Source organism: Hemicordylus capensis, chromosome 2 (assembly GCF_027244095.1).
Source record: "Hemicordylus capensis ecotype Gifberg chromosome 2, rHemCap1.1.pri, whole genome shotgun sequence".
In the NCBI taxonomy this organism is placed as follows: domain Eukaryota; kingdom Metazoa; phylum Chordata; class Lepidosauria; order Squamata; family Cordylidae; genus Hemicordylus; species Hemicordylus capensis.
This window is the reverse complement of record NC_069658.1, coordinates 427,124,891-427,142,617: the sequence shown is the minus strand read 5'-3', so window position 1 is coordinate 427,142,617 and position 17,727 is coordinate 427,124,891. Positions and strand designations below refer to the sequence as shown.

General features: G+C 44.8%; 1 pseudogene; it reads left to right on the top strand.

Annotated features, from left to right (window-relative positions):
• The first annotated feature begins 3,744 nt into the window (after nucleotides 1-3,744).
• LOC128345518 (retinol dehydrogenase 7-like) lies at nucleotides 3,745-12,677 on the top strand (annotated as a pseudogene).
• Nucleotides 12,678-17,727: the final 5,050 nt, after the last annotated feature.

The window sequence follows — 17,727 nt, the reverse complement described above, 5'->3', positions numbered from 1 at the left end:
ACAAAACTGGGGTGATTCGGAAGGCTTAATTTTGGACAAAATACAAAATGGGGTTGATTCTGATTTGGTACAAATCGAAACAGAAAAAATACAAAATGCACAACTCTACCCCAAATAATGAGGGCCACCTCTACTGCAAATACACTCTGGGTATAGTCCTTTGCAAGAATGAGGCATATGAGGTTTTGCTTGATTGTTGCAATTCACATGATTGCAGCTGGTTTTTTCCTCCTCCAGGCATCATTTTTTTACTATTATTGGCTAACATCCTGGCTAGCATTGTGTATGTGCTTCTAGGACCAGCCCATGCAGTACTAACTCCGGTACCCCCCTTGCTTATGAATCATGGATGCTCATTTGCAAGAGTGCAACTATTTTTGGCACTCTCCCTATATTCTGGAAGCACTCTAGCTATTAACTGTGGGGCGGGGCAGGGACCCTGCTGCATCAATCTCCCTCGCACCCTGCCGCTCACCCTTACAGAACAGAACAGAACTTTATTACAGCCGTAGACCAATATACAAGAAATACAAACAATGCATCGTGTAAATAAAATTAAAAAGAAGAGAAAAATATATAAAATACTTATGAAATGCATTGCGAAAGATCAGATCGGGTTTTGCAGATTATAAAACAAAACCTGACCACTATATTAATAATTTTTTCATCTGGGTTAAGTAATAAAAACTTCAAACCACTCACCCTTACAGCGGAGCTTGTCCAAAGCAGGAAAAGCTCAATGCATAATGGCAGGTGCTTCTATGATTGTGAGACTGGATCCCTCTTCAGACAAGCCCCACTGTAAGCATGAGTGGTGGGGTACGCTGCTGATTGACATGGTGAGGGTGGGACTTCCTCCCGCTTCACCTCGCTGTCCATGGCTACAGCAGGGTGATTTCATAACGTTTGAATAAGGCTTTTGTTACAGCAGAAATACATCCCTAATCCCCCACAGGTTAGTGGTGTGAGTGCACTGATGTTAGAAGCATGCATGCATGCAGCATTACTCTGGATGTCAGCCATTATTATTATTATCAATTGCTTAACTGCCTTAAGCAGAAGGCAATGTACATTATACGCACCCCATAAAACAACAGTGATGAACTCTGCCCTCCAGTATATAGTCTTTTAACAGAAACATGAGGAAAACGAAGAGGGGATAGAAAAAGCAAAAGGATGAAGAGACTATCATCAAAGAAAACCTGGGGAAATAGCTATATCTTCAGGCACTTCTTAAAGAGTGAGAAGAACTGAAGCATACTAATATCTGGTGGTAACAAATTCCAGAGATGCGTTACTGCAAAAGTAACAGAAGTTGTGATGACAGATGTTTAATCTAACTAAACCAAATTTTCCCAGCTTGGGTCCCCAGATGTCGTTGGACTACAGCTCCCATTATCCCCATCCACAATGGCCGAAGCCATTGTGGCTGGGAATGATAAGAGTTATAGTCCAAGAGCATCTGAGGACCCAAAAGGTTGGGAACCCCTTCAGAATAATAAATAGCTTGGGATGTTAGAGTCTGCCATCCCTCTTTGTAATGAACTCTGCTGTACACCTTCATCTTCACATGCTTTTGCTTTCCCAAATGAATGTATCTAAACCATTATGTATTTTGCTAAGCATTTGAGTTTTGGGTTTTGTTTTTAAAAGCCACAAGAAGAAGTAGAGAACTAAAATTTGGAAATTTTGGAAGTATTTTCATTTTGAACACTGAGATTCTTCCCATCCAAGAGAGCTTATCCTTTGCTCAGACTTTCAGATCTAATTCCATCTTTTTAAGTAGAGGTTCAGAATAATCTTCCTTCAGCTTAGAGATCTCATCTGAAAGGAAAATAGATAGGTACTGGATTCCTGTCTTTCGCCAACTTGGACCTGTCTGATTTTGAAACTGATCTTTCAGTGACACATTCAGATTTATGCCTAATAGTTTTGATTTATCTGGACTGATTTTGTATCTAGATACCATACTAAAATTATCTATTTTGTTCCTATTCTTTGGACCCTGACAATCTAACAGCTTCTGGCCAGTTACTAATAATCCTTTCTTGGGTAAGGTACTTGAGTGGGCTGTGGTCATGCAACTCTTAAGTTCTCCTGGATGACTCTGATTATCTAGACCCACTTTGAATTGGGTTTAGGCCTAGATTTGTAATAGAAATCACCTTGGTTGCCCTGACTGATAAACTATGCAGAAAGGACAACAGGGTAAATGCTATCTTTTTATACTACTACTACTACTACTACTACTACTACTACTAGGAATATTTATATACTGCTCTTCAACAAAAATCTTAAAGTGGTTTACATAAAAAAATAAATAATAAAGAAATAAAATGGCCCCAGTCCCCAAAGGGCTCACAATCTAAAAAGAAACGTAAGGTATACACTAGCAACATCCACTGCAAGGATGCTGTGCTGGAGATGGATAGGGCCAGTTGCTTACCCCCTGCTATATATAAGAGAATCGCCACTTTAAAAGGTGTCTCTTTGCTCAGTTAGCAGGGTTTCTCCTGGATTTCTCAGTGGTTTTTGAAAACATGGTATTTTCCTAGATTCATGATGTCAGGAGCTTCATGATGTCAGGAGCTGCCCTCCCATTGGCCATGATGGAGCAGGAGGCCATGAAGGAGTACCATGCCAAAGCTGCTCCAGCTTCAGGATCATATAGTGTACTTTGCAGAGTAGCATGTCCATTAACAATAGTCACTGTATGCAAAGCTCTCTGTGGTTTCCCAGTGGGATAACATCACCCTTGCAGAGTGCTGATACCTGGATAAAAGAGGCACAAGGATTCTCACAGTGAGGAGAAAAATAGGTAGGAGGAGGCCTCTTCTCTCTGCCACCCTTGGTAAAAAGCTGGGTACAAAAGCTGGATAGCCCTGCCAAGACCAACCTGGGCTGGAAACAATTGCAGGGATTCTGATTATCATGCAAATCAAGAAAGCCCTCCTACCCCAATTTTAACAGTCATGTGTGAACCAGCCTAGAAAATTTAGCAATATTCTGTATGGGGCAATGGCATTTGGGAGGAAGTTCTCTCCACAAAGGCTGTGCTTTGTCCTATGTGTTTGATTAGACATTCAGCTATTCATCAAAGAAAGGTAGACAATGTTCTACAGGGCAGTAGTACATTTGCCGCATGTATGCAGGACTTAATCAGTAAACATTAGCTGCTGTATGTATGCTGAAAACCCGGACTGCTTATTCCAGCTTAACACCTCCTATACCAGTGATCTTCACTATTTTTCAAGCAGGGGCCGTGGCGGGAGGGACTTCAATGTGAGAGCCACTGTGCTGACCTCTGTACAGTACTGTGCTTTTCTCAGTGTTGGGAGGGCCCTTTAAAAGAGACAGTCCTCTCTTAAGCACTGAGAAGGGCCACTGTTCCCAGTACTCTATGCACACCTTCCAAGATGGGGCAGGGGCTCAAGAAGGCTTAATTTCTTAAAGGAGCCCCCCCCACCCTACCCTGGGCGAAGTGCAGCACTGCACAGTGAGAATGACCATTTCCACATAGTGCTAAACTTCACAGAGTATTCAGCTTCAACCAAAGTTTCACATAGGCCCAATAAACAGTTAGGGGCCCACACTTAGGGTTGGTGAGGCCAACACTGCCCCAGGCCTTAGAGTGAAGAACATCTGTCCTACACTGATCATCTTTCCAGAAGATTGGGCTTGAACTGGATTTGAAACTGCCCCAGCACTTAAGCTCTTTTCATTTCTTCCCTTTAGCTTTTTGCCATGTGGCTCTACCTGGCTGCTTTTGTGGGGCTTTACTTCCTTTGTTGATGGTACCGGGAGAGACAGACTGTGGACAACCTGACAGAGAAGTATGTCTTCATCACTGGCTGTGACTCTGGCTTTGGAAACCTGCTGGCCAGGCAGCTGGATGAGAAGGGCCTGAAGGTGTTGGCAGCTTGCCTCATACAGTGTGGGGCAGAGCAGCTGCAGAAGGCCACCTCAGGTCAGCTGAGAACCACCCTTCTGGATGTCACCAGCACAGAGAGTGTTGCGGCAGCAACCAAGTGGGTGAAAGGATGTGTGGGGAACAAAGGTGGCTGACTTTTTCTACTTTTGTCATTATGTTGTATCTATGAGTGGGTAGGGCCAGCAATCCAATCCAATCTTTATTGCGCTCATAGACCAGAGTACAAAAACACAAAAAGAAACAAATACACAAAAACAAAAAACAAATAAACAGGTGTATTATCCGCTGCTTTGGCCAACAATAAAGAGCTCTCATGTGATTCAAGTAAAGACATATCAATAAGATTTGGAGAGTCATTTACTTTGGATGATTCAGCAGAAGCGTGGATTGAATGACTAAGCAGCTCCTGCCTTCCTTGCTTTAACTCAGTCAGCCGTGAAAGCCCAGAAGGAGTGGAGTGACCTTGAGAGTCCTGAACGATGATGTAATCATTTGTTGGTTTCTGGCTGTTAACTACACAGAGACATGCCTGAGGTCTTGAACGAAAAAGATTGGCCTTTAGCATTCTATCTTTGGTCTTCTGTGAAAACAAAACTGTTGGTTGTATATCTTTAAAGTATCTTTGTGTTCTGATGCCATATCTGGATAGAAGCTAGCTTGGACGAAACAGGATCGTGGGAATCCTGCCGGTTTTGAACATAATCATAAAGTGGAGAATATCGCAGTACGTGATGGTTGCTTGAGTTAGTAATCTCAAAGAATGAATTATTGCATCTTTATGGTGCCACTTAGAATAATTTATGGAGATCTTGGTAATCAGTAACAAAACATAATTAGGTTGAAACACGCAGCCAGACTTTGATTTGGGGTGGTATATAAATGTATTATTATTATTTTACACAGTCAGACAGGTGTTATTGACTGGTTTGTTTTAGCCAGACATCGAGTCCTTCCCAAGGACCTGGGATGGCTGAATTTTATTGTCAATGTTGTTGCTGTTGTTATAGATATCGTCGCAGAATATAGGCTATTCCCAGTAAAGCTGCTTTTTGTAATTGGCTGATGGTGATTTCTGTGGCCCCTATGGTGTTGAGGTGCTCTTCAAGGTCTTTTGGAACTGCACCCAGGGCGCCAATTACCACTGGGATTATTTTGGTCTTTTTCTGCCACAGCCTTTCAATTTCAATTTGTAGATCTTTGTATTTGGTGATTTTTTCTATTTCTTTTTCTTCTATTCTGCTATCCCCTAGTATTGCTATGTCGATTATTTTCACTTGTTTTTCTTTCTTCTCAACTACAGTTATATCTGGTGTATTGTGTGGCAGATGTTTGTCTGTTTGTAGGTGGAAGTCCCATAATATTTTTACATCTTCATTTTCTACCACTTTTTCAAGTTTACGGTCCCACCAATGTTTGGCTACAGGTAGCTTGTATTTTTTGCAGATGTTCCAGTGTATCATCCCTGCTACTTTGTCATGACTTTGTTTGTAGTCAGTCTGTGCGATCTTTTTACAACAGCTGATTAGGTGGTCCACGGTTTCATCTGCTTCTTTACAAAGGCAGCACTTGCTGTTTGTTGTGGATTTTTCAACTTTTGCCCTTATTGCATTTGTTCTTAGTGCCTGTTCTTGCGCAGCCAGTATTAAACCCTCTGTTTCTTTCTTCAAGTTGCCATTCTTAAGCCATTGCCAGGTCTTGGTGATGTCTGATTTTCCACTTATATTGCGCAAATATTGACCATGCACGGGCTTATTTTTCCATTTTTCTGCTCGGTTATTGACTTGTTCTTTCTTGTAGGCCTGCTTTGTTTAATTGGTGTTGAATAGTTTCTCGTTCTTGACCATTTGAAGTGCATCTTCTTCACAGTCCTTGATATATTCTTCAAGGCCTCTTTTCTCCTCCTCTACTGTTTGATGGACTTGCAGCATTCCTCTTCCACCTGAGCTGCGAGGGAGGTATAGCCTATCTGCATCACTGCGGGGGTGCAGAGCATGATTGATGGTCATGATTTTCCTGGTCTTACGATCTAGCGTCTCTAGCTCTGCCTGGGTCCAGTCTATTATTCCTGCAGTGTATCTGATAACAGGTATAGCCCAGGTGTTTACGGCTTGTATGGTGTTCCCACCATTTAGTTTGGACTTGAGGATTTTTCTAACTCCTCAAGTCCAAACTCAATGGCGGGAACACCATACAAGCCATACATATTAAATTATTATTATTATTATTATTAAGTGGTTTCTGAGGAGAAAAAGATAATCTAGTTTTCATTTTTGAAGGCAAAGAATTTGATGAAGAAGCACAATTACATTCCTTAGATGAGTTAATTTGTCTGGAGAGATGTTGTTGACAAAATAAAAATAAGAGTGTCAAGTTTCTTTTCGAGGGAGTACATATTTTGCAAGACTACTTGGAGAGTGTTCGCCGTCAGTTGGCAAAACTGAGATAGTGTAGCATTTAGTTTGCCAATATCCTGAGAAGTGTGGGCTGTGTCCGACAGAAGGGAAACTGAAGCCAGCTTCTCAATAGGCCCTGGGTCCAGTTCATCTAGAGGTTCCAGCGGCTTAAACCTATTCAATAAGGATGGTGACTGAGAGGAACTTACTTTAGTAACTATAAATTCCTCCATTCGAGACTGTTTTGAAAAACTTCCCTCCTCCACATTGCTTGCTGCTGGGCTGAGACGGGCTCTTTTCTTCCTCCCCATATTCCACAAAAATTCAGCACAATGAAGCAAAAATGCCAGGAAAAATTTAAAAACATTTACCAGGAAATTTAAAAGGAAATATAATGAGAAATATAAAAATATAGGAAAACAGTTAAAATGCAAGAAATATGGAGGCGCTCAAGAAAGCACATCCAGCTACCATCAAACTCTGCTCTTACCAGGACAATACATGCTTCTAGGGCCAGCAACGTGATTGGCTTCTAAGGTTTCAGTTGGTCAGAAAGTTATACCTTGCCTTTGTCAGCTGCTTGATCTGAGCAATGAGCAGATTAAGCTTTCCATGCTGGAAAGACAAATGTTATCATTTACTATTATTTGCCAATCAAGCTGTTGCTAAAGGCACAGACAGAGAGGTAAGCTGAAAATTTGGCACGCTTAGAAGTAGCATAGGAATAGCCATATTGCTGCAGCTTCTACACCACTGCCATACTACAGGTATGGGTTCTTAGACAAAGTTCAGTATCGGTACCCATCATTAGAGGTGTAGCTATAATTGAGCAAATGGGTTCAAAGAACCTGGGGTCCCCAGTTCCACCCCTCCCTATTTTCTTCATTATCTCCCTCACTCTGAGGGGCCACTGGAGAGAGGGGTGAAGACAGGCCCCCTCTCCCCTAGCTATGCCCCTGCCCATAATCCTTGGATTGATGCTTAACCACAGTGCATGCACAGTGCTCATCATGCTGACATGTGTGCCCTCCACAGAAGGCTTGAGATTTAATGGCCTCAGTTCTTCTGGCAGCTGCTGTTTTGTTTTCCCCCAAAGGCCCCAGAGCTATCCTTGAGGTAAGATATGGTGGGAGAAACAAAATGGCAGCTGGTGAGGGGCTACTACCCGGAGGAGCTCTACCACTCCTTTTCAGCTTAAGTGGGGAGGAGAACCCTCACTGTTCTGCTGTGCTACGATTGAAACTCCCCTATACCTAAACTTAAGGGGAGCCCCTCAAAGAGCATTTTGGCACGGCTTCCCTCAAAGCTGGAGCTGCCCCCTTCCTAAAGCAAAGTACGCTGGGTTTTCAGCCTTCTACCATCACATCAGCCTTCTACCAGCAACAGTTAAATGATTAGCTGTTTTAAATTGTTGCCCTGGTTTTCAGGACTTTTAGCGGTTTTATTGGTTTTATTGTGTTTTAATAGTTTTTAATTGCTAATTTGTTTTCATTGTTTTTATCATGCTGTGAACTGCCCTGAGCCATTTTGGAAGGGCGGTATATAAATCTAATAGATAGATAGATAGATAGATAGATAGATAGATAGATAGATAGATAGATAGATAACATCCCCTGCTAACTGGGCAAAGAGGCACCTTTTACTGTGGTGATTCTCTTTATTTAGCAGGGGGAGAGTAACTGGCCCTATCCACCCCCAGCACAGTACCTCCAGTGACTGTTGCTGGTGTCTATCTTGTGTGTTTTTTTTAGAATGTGAGCCCTTTGGGGACAGGGAGCCATATTATTTATTTATTATTTCTCTGTGTAAAACGCCCTGAGCCATTTTTGGAAGGGCGGTATAGAAATTGAATTATTTATTATTATTATTATTATTATTATTATTATTATTATTATTATTATTAACAATGCCTCAACATTCTATACATCATGAAAAGTAGCCAGTTGATTGAAATTTATCTGCTAAATGTCAAAAACATCTGATGAAACTGCATTGTAGTAATTTTGTAATGTACACACTGACTCCTTGCTTTTCCCTTACATTTTCATTTGGCTTAAGAGAATTGCATAAATTTTGAAGTTAATACTGTAGTGCTTATGAAGGATTGACATACCGCTGAATTCAGCTCCAATTTTGCCCTCAGTAAAAGGATTGGGGCTGAATTGCAAAGAGTAAGTGTGCGTGCAGAGGCTAAGCTGTAAATGCGCACAGCATGTGGGCCTGTGGATCATTCTTACGGCTTACATACCATGGAATGTTCTTTAAAATATACTTTCTATGCTTTTTGGTGCATAAGTGAATTTGTAAACACATTCTCTTAACTCAAATGTGGATCCTATAACACAAATCCACATAAATAGGGATCACAATGGTACATGGTTGAATACAATCTACAGAAAACAAAATAGTCCAGTTCTGGAGAGAGCTGGGGCTGATAAGGAAGTTCTAAACAAGTGCATTCTCTCCTCACACAGGGCTTTGGGGTTTGGTCAACAATGCAGGCATTGCTGTTCCAAATGCCCCCAATGCATGGTTGACCAAAGAAGACTTTGCCAAGGTGATAAACGTCAACCTGCTTGGACTGATTGACGTCACTCTGCACATGCTGCCCCTGGTAAAAAGAGCCAGAGGGAGGGTGGTCAATATGTCCAGCACGATGGGAAGACTGGCAGTCTGTGGTGGAGGTTACCCTCCATCTAAGCATGGCATGGAAGCCTTCTCAGACAGTCTGAGGTACAATCGCAGCTCTACAACCTTCTTTCTTGCTTGGTTGAATGCCATGGGTGTTTCTCCAACTAAAGTTTGGGTAACCACATTGAATAACAATGATCAGCAACATCTGGGAAAGATAGCTGCTGTAAGGACAGAACTGGAGACTGACAGAGCTGTTTTGTCTCCTCCATTACTTAGCGCAATAGCTCCTTCAACTTTTGTCCTTAGTATTCCTAGTATTCATATTCTGCTGAGGCCATGCTCCAGGTATCTGTATCTTGAAAGGTGAGGTGGATAACTTGCAGGGACTGGGTTTTTTTGCTCAGTTAGCAGAGGGCAAGAACCGAACAAGAACTCTCAAGACCACTTATGCATACCATGCAACACTGTTATTGCAGATCACTGTGAGATGATATTCCTTGATCTCTTTGTGTCCAATTAAGGCGAGACGTCCATCCTTTTGGGGTCCAAGTCAGCATTATTAAGCCTGGTGGTTTTGGTACATCCTTTTTCAACAATGCAGAAGAGGCCTTCCAGAATATCTGGAAGAGACTGCCTTCTTACATCCAAGAATTCTATGGTCAGCAGTACTTTGAGACCTGTGAGTTAAAGGGGGCAAATTACTTCTGGTAAGTGTGTGTGTGTGTGTGTGTGTGTGTGCGCGCACACACACACACACGGACGCACATATGGGCCAAAACTCCCTGCCATGGGAGTTTCAGTTCTCAAGCATCAAAAGGTAAAGTGTGCCGTTGAGTCGGTGTCGACCCCTGGCGCCCACAGAGCCCTGTGGTTGTCTTCGACAGAATACAGGAGGGGTTGATCACTGCCTCCTCCCGCGCAGTATGAGATGATGCTTTTCAGCATCTTACTATATCTCTGCTGCCCAATACAGGTGTTTCCCATAATCTGGGAAACATTCCAGAGGAGATTCAAACCGGCAACCTCTGGCTTGATAATCAAGTCATTTCCCCGCTGCACCATTAGGTGGCTCTCTCAAGCATCAAACATAATCCCAAATGCCTCACTTTCAGTACAGTACTCGAGGGGAGCACACAGGAGTGTTTTTGTCCCTTCGGTTACCTAGCATTTCTCCTTGCCTCCTACATTGTTTCAGGCCTGACATTTCCTTTGCTTCTTATTTCTTGCTCACAGATTGCAAATATTTCCAAGATCAAACCATGGCAAACAGCAACCTCTACCTGGTCACCGACTGCATTGAACATGCCCTGAATTCCTGCTACCCTCGTATTCGCTACTCTGCAGGCTGGGATGCGAAGCTCTACCACATTCCTCTTTCTTACTTGCCAACATCATCATACAACGAGTGTACAGTTTACACAGGTACAGATCAGTACATTGGTAACATTATTCATACATTATGCTGAACACAGGTACAGCAGTATACTTCCTATCTGTACATGAGAGGCCCTGTACCCAGGTTCCATTTTTATAATGAATGCAGGTACAGTCATTCACATAAAAACATGTACAAGTGTACAGACATTTGTACATTCATACAACATAATGAGGTCATTCACACAATCAAAAACTGTGTTCTTCCCAGGTTTGGGAGCCATGTGTCCTCTCAATTTTTAGTTGTGTGGAAGCAAGGCAAGAGGAAAAGCTGGGTAACGTGATTATGTGGAAGCAAGGTCGGAGAAAAACCTGGATAGCTTTTCCTCCTTCCTTGCTTCCTCATAATCACCCCATGAGTCGCTAAATGCTCGTCTGAACAGGCTCAAAATGGAAACCATCCAGACCTTCAGGTGGCTTAGAATGATAATGAATTATAAGGACAGTTCTAATTATGTACATTCTCTCCTCACACAGGGCTCTGGGGCTTGGTAAACAATGTGAGCATAGGCACCCCACTTGCTCCCAATGAATGGCTTATTAAAGAGGACTTTGCCAAGGTGACAAACATCAACCTGCTTGGGCTGATTGATGACCCTGCACATGCTGCCCCTGATGAAAAAGACCAGAGAGAGGGTGGTCAACATGAGCAGCACAACAGGAAGACTAGCATGTGTCGGAGGAGGTTACGCTCCGTCCAAGTTTGGTGTCGAAGCCTTCTCTGACAGTCTGAGGTACAACAGCAGCTCTGCAGCTTTCTCTCTTGCTTAGTTAAGTCGCCTGGGTGTTGCTCCAGATAAGATGGAGTAAGACTGAATAATAATTGGTGCTGGGAAAGATGACTGCTGTCAGGGAACAGGCTGTCTCTTTTGTCTCATCCATTATCTCCCAAGTCTTTTTTCTTTGTACTCTTAGTATTGTGCTGTCGATAAACTATATCACAAGTCATATCAGTAACATCCAATATGTTATTTCATGCCTATGCTGGTGTGTTTTGCAAAGCCCAACTGATAGCAGAGGAATGACTCCTTTGTTCCACCACAGAAAATGGGGGGGTGATCAGTAAAGTAATTTCTCCCGCACAAGCTGAACTTCATCTAAATGCACAAGGGTGCTCACCAGCAGAAGGGGTGGGGAAGGTTACTCACTCTTGACAAGGAAGCAAGTGGGTTTTTAAAAGTCTTTTTTAAATGTCTACTGCTGGGTTTGATTTTTATTAGGGGTATGGATGTACATGAACTGGTTTGGCGGTCCTTTTACGGACCATCGGACCGGATCAGAGGTCCCGCTTTTTGGCCGGTTTGGCAGCAGGGGGTTACCTTTAAGGAGCAGGGAGGGTGCCCATTCCCCCAACACCACTGTATTTCCCCCGCCAGCACTATCTGCTGCATACCTCCTTGCAGCCCCATTGAACGGCATGCTGGAAGTGGCCGGTATGCCACAATGCCCTGGACGGATTCTCATTCTGGGACATTGTGGAGGGGAAAGTGGTGACCACCTGTGCAGGCTGCGTGATTTTGTGATGGCCACCATCTTATTTTCTCTACAATTAAGCATCATTATTATTATTATCATTGATCAGTGTAAGATGATATTCCTTGATCTATTTGCTTCCAATTCAGGCAGGAGCTCCGTCCCTTTGGGGTCCAAGTCAGTATCATTGAGCCTGGTAGTTTCAACACATCTATTTTCAGCCAAATAGAAAACGCCTTCCGGAAGACATGGAGCCAACTGCCTTCTGATATCAAAGAATCCGATGGGCAGCAATACTTTGATGACAGTAAGTTAAAGGGTGTGTGTGTGTGTGTGTGTGTGTGTGTGTGTGTGTGTGTGTGTGTGTGTGTGTTAGAAAGGGTGGGAGTCACAAAGACAAGAATCCCAGCCCTGCCCTGGAAGTTTCAGTATCTCCAACACTGAGGATAATCCCAAATGCCTTGCCTTTGATACAAGACTTCAAGGGGATGCATCCAGGAACCCCTTCAACTAGCTAGCATTCCCCATTGATTTTGCATTCTATGTTGTTTCTGGGTTAACTTATCCTTTGCTTCATATTTCTCCTACACAGCTTGCAAATACTACCAAAGTATCGGCACAGGAAACAGCAGCAACCTCCACGTGGTCACTGACTGCATGGAACATGCCCTGAAGCCCTGCTCCCCTCGCACTCGCTACTCCCCAGGCTGGGATTCAAAGTTCATCAGCATTCCTCTCTCTCTTATTGCCCAACTTCAGTGGCAGATTATTTGTTGACCTTCGCTCTGCCCAAACCAGCACATGCACTGTAGACTATTTTAAAGAGTCAGCAATACAGTCATTCAAACAAAGTGTAAAAGCACATACCACCAATTGCATCTTTTACAATCCTAATCAAATGAAGCCATAGTAATCAAGGAACTGTAATCAAAAGTTATTTTTATGTTTCTTTTCACTTCAGGCAGTTTTGCTCTATTCTCCAGGCACATGGTCTAGAAATGGCAGAGGTAGAAGGTGGTATGTGCACACCCATGTGCACACGCATGCAGTAAACATGTAGATCTATCTTTCCAAAAGTTGTTAGCGGCATACCTTTTTTCTGAATTAAAACTGAACCATATGGGAAGGAGCCATGGCCAGAGCAGTGACTCATGCAGAGATAAAATGCCCAGGAATTGCCCACCTCCTGAAGAAGCTGATTTGAAGGAGGCAAGGCTGGAACATTAAATCATGCAGAGGAGCAGCAGACAATCTCCTTTTGGTAGGTACACATTTTGGGCTTGCATGAGTCTTTAATTATCTCATTTCTTTCTCATAACTTGCTACTCATTCATTCATCCCCAGTGCACTGATTAGGAATTATAGATGTTTGCTACTTTTCCTCAGTGCAAACAGTGGAGGCATTTGACAGCAGCAGGATTACAGCTAGCTCTCGAGAGTTTTTCCAATTCATACTACTCTGAGTGTGTTGCCTTGGGATGAAATGACCTTGGTTTATCTTTCCACATATATAAGCACTCACACTCCTGTTGAAGAAGCGGCAGCCCTGAAGGGGTCAACACAGGCTGGGACAATTTGGAGATTTGGGACCAGTCTTGACAGCAGTGTACTTGGATCTCTGGAGTCATCCCAACTACTTATAGCTGACCCCTCCAAGAACAGTGTCCGACTGTTGTTTAATTCACAACAAAGTGCTGGCAGAGCAAGTTAATTTGCACTAGTGAAAGACGTTCGCTTAATTGCACTACAAAAAGTGGGGTTTGCAGAATTGTGCTATTGTCCTACAGCACAATTCTTTAATGTCCCTATTAAAAGAAATGAGGCATGTCACAGTTGCACAGCTGTGGCGCAGATGTAAGCATGTTTGCAGTAGCACAACAGTAATCTGGAGCACAATTCGCTGGAGCAACAGTTTTGCACAAGTGCAGTGTCCTTCCACAAACAGCTCATTGCTCTGGATGTCAGCCAGTGTCACCATCCCAGGTGGCAGCCTCATTTCCCTGCATATTTTAGCTAGCTCTGCTCTTGGAATATTTAAAATTCTATGAAAATGCACGAGTCAGTATCTCCTGCTAAAGGACAGAACCCCAGCTGGCCAGAGCTGGCCCTGGATATATATACTAGCAGATTTCTCTGGCAGTTCACAGTGGTTTAACACTGGCCAAATCTCCTTTGCTTAATGCAATCGAAAAGACTATCACCACTGGCCAAACTAACTTGTAAGGAGTTTGGGGTGTGTCTGTGTGTAAAACCTAATCTTTCTCTCTGTGGCGCCCTTGGAGTCTAACAATGTATCACTCATAAAAACTTCAAAACATCAAAATCATAATTACAAATTAAATGTCAGTCTTAACAATGAAATTAAAGAATAAAACCATAAACACTTCTGTTAGCTTAAGTATTGTAACTGCTGCTGATCTCAAGACCCAGGTGAGATCAACAGATACTTGCCAGGGGGAAGGGAAGCATGCTTGATCCCTTCCCTCTTGAACAACCTGCCTCATGTATGCTTCCCCTTGATGGAGTGAATGAGGCAGCCTTCTCAATATCTGCAGCGTCTAAATAGGCTGTTAGGCAGTGCTGGGGATGAGACAGCTGTCATGGTGCACATCGATGTGGGGGAATGTAGTTGGGAGGTCCTGGAAGCCAAATTTAGGCTGATAGGTAGCATATTGGTAGCATATTGAAGTCCAGGACCCCCAAGGTAGCATTCTCAGAAATGCCTGTTCCACGTGCAAGTACAGTGAGACAGGCAGAGCTGAGAGGTCTCAATGTGTGGATGAGACGTTGGTGCCAGGAGGAGTGGTTTAGATTTGTTAAGCACTGAGATATATTTTGGGGCTAGCAAGACCTGTACAAAAGGGACAGGCTGCACTTGAACCAAGATGGAACCAGACTGCTGGTGCTTAAAATAAAAAATAAAAGGTGTCATTTTAAAAGAGCAGCTTTTAAAATGACACCTGGGGAATAGCCAACAGGAGCTGGGCAGTATCCGGTTCAGCAAAAGCCATCCTTTAAAGTGCGAGAGTGTAAAGGATTCAGATAAAACAGAAGGGAACAGAGCAGAACGACATAAAGAGCAGACAGGCAGCTGTGCTATCTGGTCAAAGAGCAAATAAATAAATAAATAATAGCATATACCAGTAAGAGATTCCGTGTACAGGTAAACATAGGAAACATAGGAAACTGCCATATACTGAGTCAGACCATTGGTCTATCTAGCTCAGTATTGTCTTCACAGACTGGCAGCAGCGGCTTCTCCAAGGTTGCAGGCAGGAATCTCTCTCAGCCCTATCTTGGAGAAGCCAGGGAGGGAACTTGAAACTTTCTGCTCTTCCCAGAGCGGCTTCATCCCGAGGGGAATATCTTGCAGTGCTCACACATCAAGTCTCCCATTCATATGCAACCAGAGCAGACCTTGCTTAGCTAAGGGGACAGGTCATGCTTGCTACCACAAGACCAGCTCTCCTCTCCTTATATGCCAGTGCCAGAAGGCTCCAAGCCAAGATGGGCAAGCTGGAGTGCTTGGTTGCTAACACAGAAATAGATATAGTGGGCATAACAGAAACATGGTGGAACAGTGAGAACCAGGGGGACAATGTTATCCCTAGATATAAACTCTATAGAAAGGACAGGGAGGAGCACCTTGGAGGTGTAGTATTTATTTATTTATTTAACATATTTTTATACCACCCAAAACATACGTCTCTGGGTGGTTTACAACAAAATAAAAACAGAAAGTAAAACATTAGTTTTTAAAAAAAGATTAAAACATAACAATTTAAAATTTTTAAAACAATATTTTAAAACAGCATTAAAACCATTAAAACAATTATTATATTATTAACCAGTGATTTGAGGCCCGTTAAATAACGGGCGCTAGTAGAGTTGTGCGCGCCGGGGCCCCCGCCTCCATGCCGCGGCCGGTCTCCCTGGCCGGGCAAGGGCCCCAAAGTCTCCCCCCCGCCTGGTTTCGGCGGTGCCGCCAGGCCTCGGCGGCAGCTTTGCCACCACATCGGGCGGCTTCCCCCGCCACCTCTTCCCCCCGTCCGGCTTTGGCGGTGCGTCCTGGCCTCAGCCATGGCTCCGCTGCCGCCTCGGCCGCGCCGCGTCCTCTGGCTTCCCCAGCTTTGCCTCTTCCCCGGCTTCGCAGCGGCCGCTTCTGGCCTTTCCGCGGCCGGGCAAACAACCGCCCAACACGGCCGCCTGGTGCTGGCGGTCGTGTCTCCCTCGGCGTGTTCTGGGCATGCGCTCTGCAGCCAAGGGAGACACGGACGCAGACACCAGCCTTCTAAGGCACGGATGCACACCTAACCATCTTATTATAGAGGATTCTCCAAGATGGGCCATGCGTGGGGACGTTGTAGAAAGGAGGCGATTGGCTGACAGAGTTTGCAAGCAGAAGCACCTGATTGGGCAGTGGGGATTCCTTATGCAGATAGGGAGGAGGAGCCTGTGGCACTGTGGTGATTGGGCAGTTGGGATCCCTATGCAGATAAAGAGGAGGAGCCTGTGATGGTTGAGGTCAGTTTGAATGCAACTTGATTGTAGAGGAGAGGAATCTCTATATATAAAAGGATAGCAGGCAGGGGTTTGAAAAAAGATGGGTCGTGAGGGAGGAAAGAGCCCCTTCAGGAGAAGGAGAATTAAATGAGGAAACAAGATGAACAAAATCTGTTAACTCAGGGAGGGAGGGAGGGAAAAACATGAAGGGAGAGGGGAAGAAAGAGTGGGGAAGAGCGAGTGGAGGAGAGAGAAAGAGAAAAAGAAGGGAGGGGGAAGAGAGACAGAAGGAAGGGCAAGGGATGGGCCTGAGCCTGTCAGCAGCCTGACAGGGGAATGAGCGGCCATGGCAGCAATAGCAGCAAGGAAGGGTCCAAGCAACCACTGCTGCTGTTTGGGGCTACCAAGGTCACTGTCAGAGGGAGGCAGGCAGGCAAGGGATGGGCCTGGGCCTGTCAGTGGCCTGAGGGGAACGAGTGGCCATGGTGTTGGCAAAAGTGAGGAACGGCCCGGTCAATCACTCCTGCTGCTCCTGTGGGGAGGAGCAGGATTGGGGCTCGGGTAAGGGTGGGGAGGTCTCTGGGGATGGGGGCTGCAGCTTGGCCAACAGGCGGCAGCAATGCTCCAGCCACGACCAAGAAGGGTGAGGGGGATGGAAGCAATGGGATAGAGGAGAAGCAGGAGTGCAGCTCAGGTGAGGGTGGTGAGATCTCTGAGGTGAGGGGAACAAGCAGGTAGGAACGCGCAGATGCTCTAGAGCACGAGAGTTCCAGCACTGAAGCAGAGAGAAATAATGGTGGCGGCCAGAATGCAGAGGTGGAGGGCCAGCAGGCAAAAGCCCCTCCAGCCAGAAGAGGTGGGTGGATGGTGGGCAAAGCCCCACCGGCGAGGAAGAGGAGGCAGTGGCGGGGAGAAATAATGGTGGCAGAGAGGAGGTGGGCAGATGGCAGGCAAAGCCCTACCAGCTGGGAGGAGGAGGTGGGTGGCGGCAGCGGGATGGCCTGGCTGGTCCAATGGGGAGAGCTGCGTGGGGAGAGAGCTGCGCGAGGTGAGCGCTGCGGGGAAAGCAAGCGAGCGCACTGCAGGGGGGAGAGCAATCGAGAGCGCTGCGGGGGGAGAGCGAGCGAGAGCGCTGCAAGGGGATGCCACAGGCTCAGTGCACAACTACACAGATGCTCTGTGCAGGGTCAGCTAGTATTAATTAAAAGCCTGGGTGAACAGATGCATCTTTAGACTTTTAAAAAGCTGTCAGAGATGGGGAAGCTCTTATTTCATTAGGGAGCACATTCCAAAGCCTTGGGGCAGCAGCGGAGAAGGCGCATCCCTGAGTAGCCACCAGATGAGCCAGTGGCAAATGCA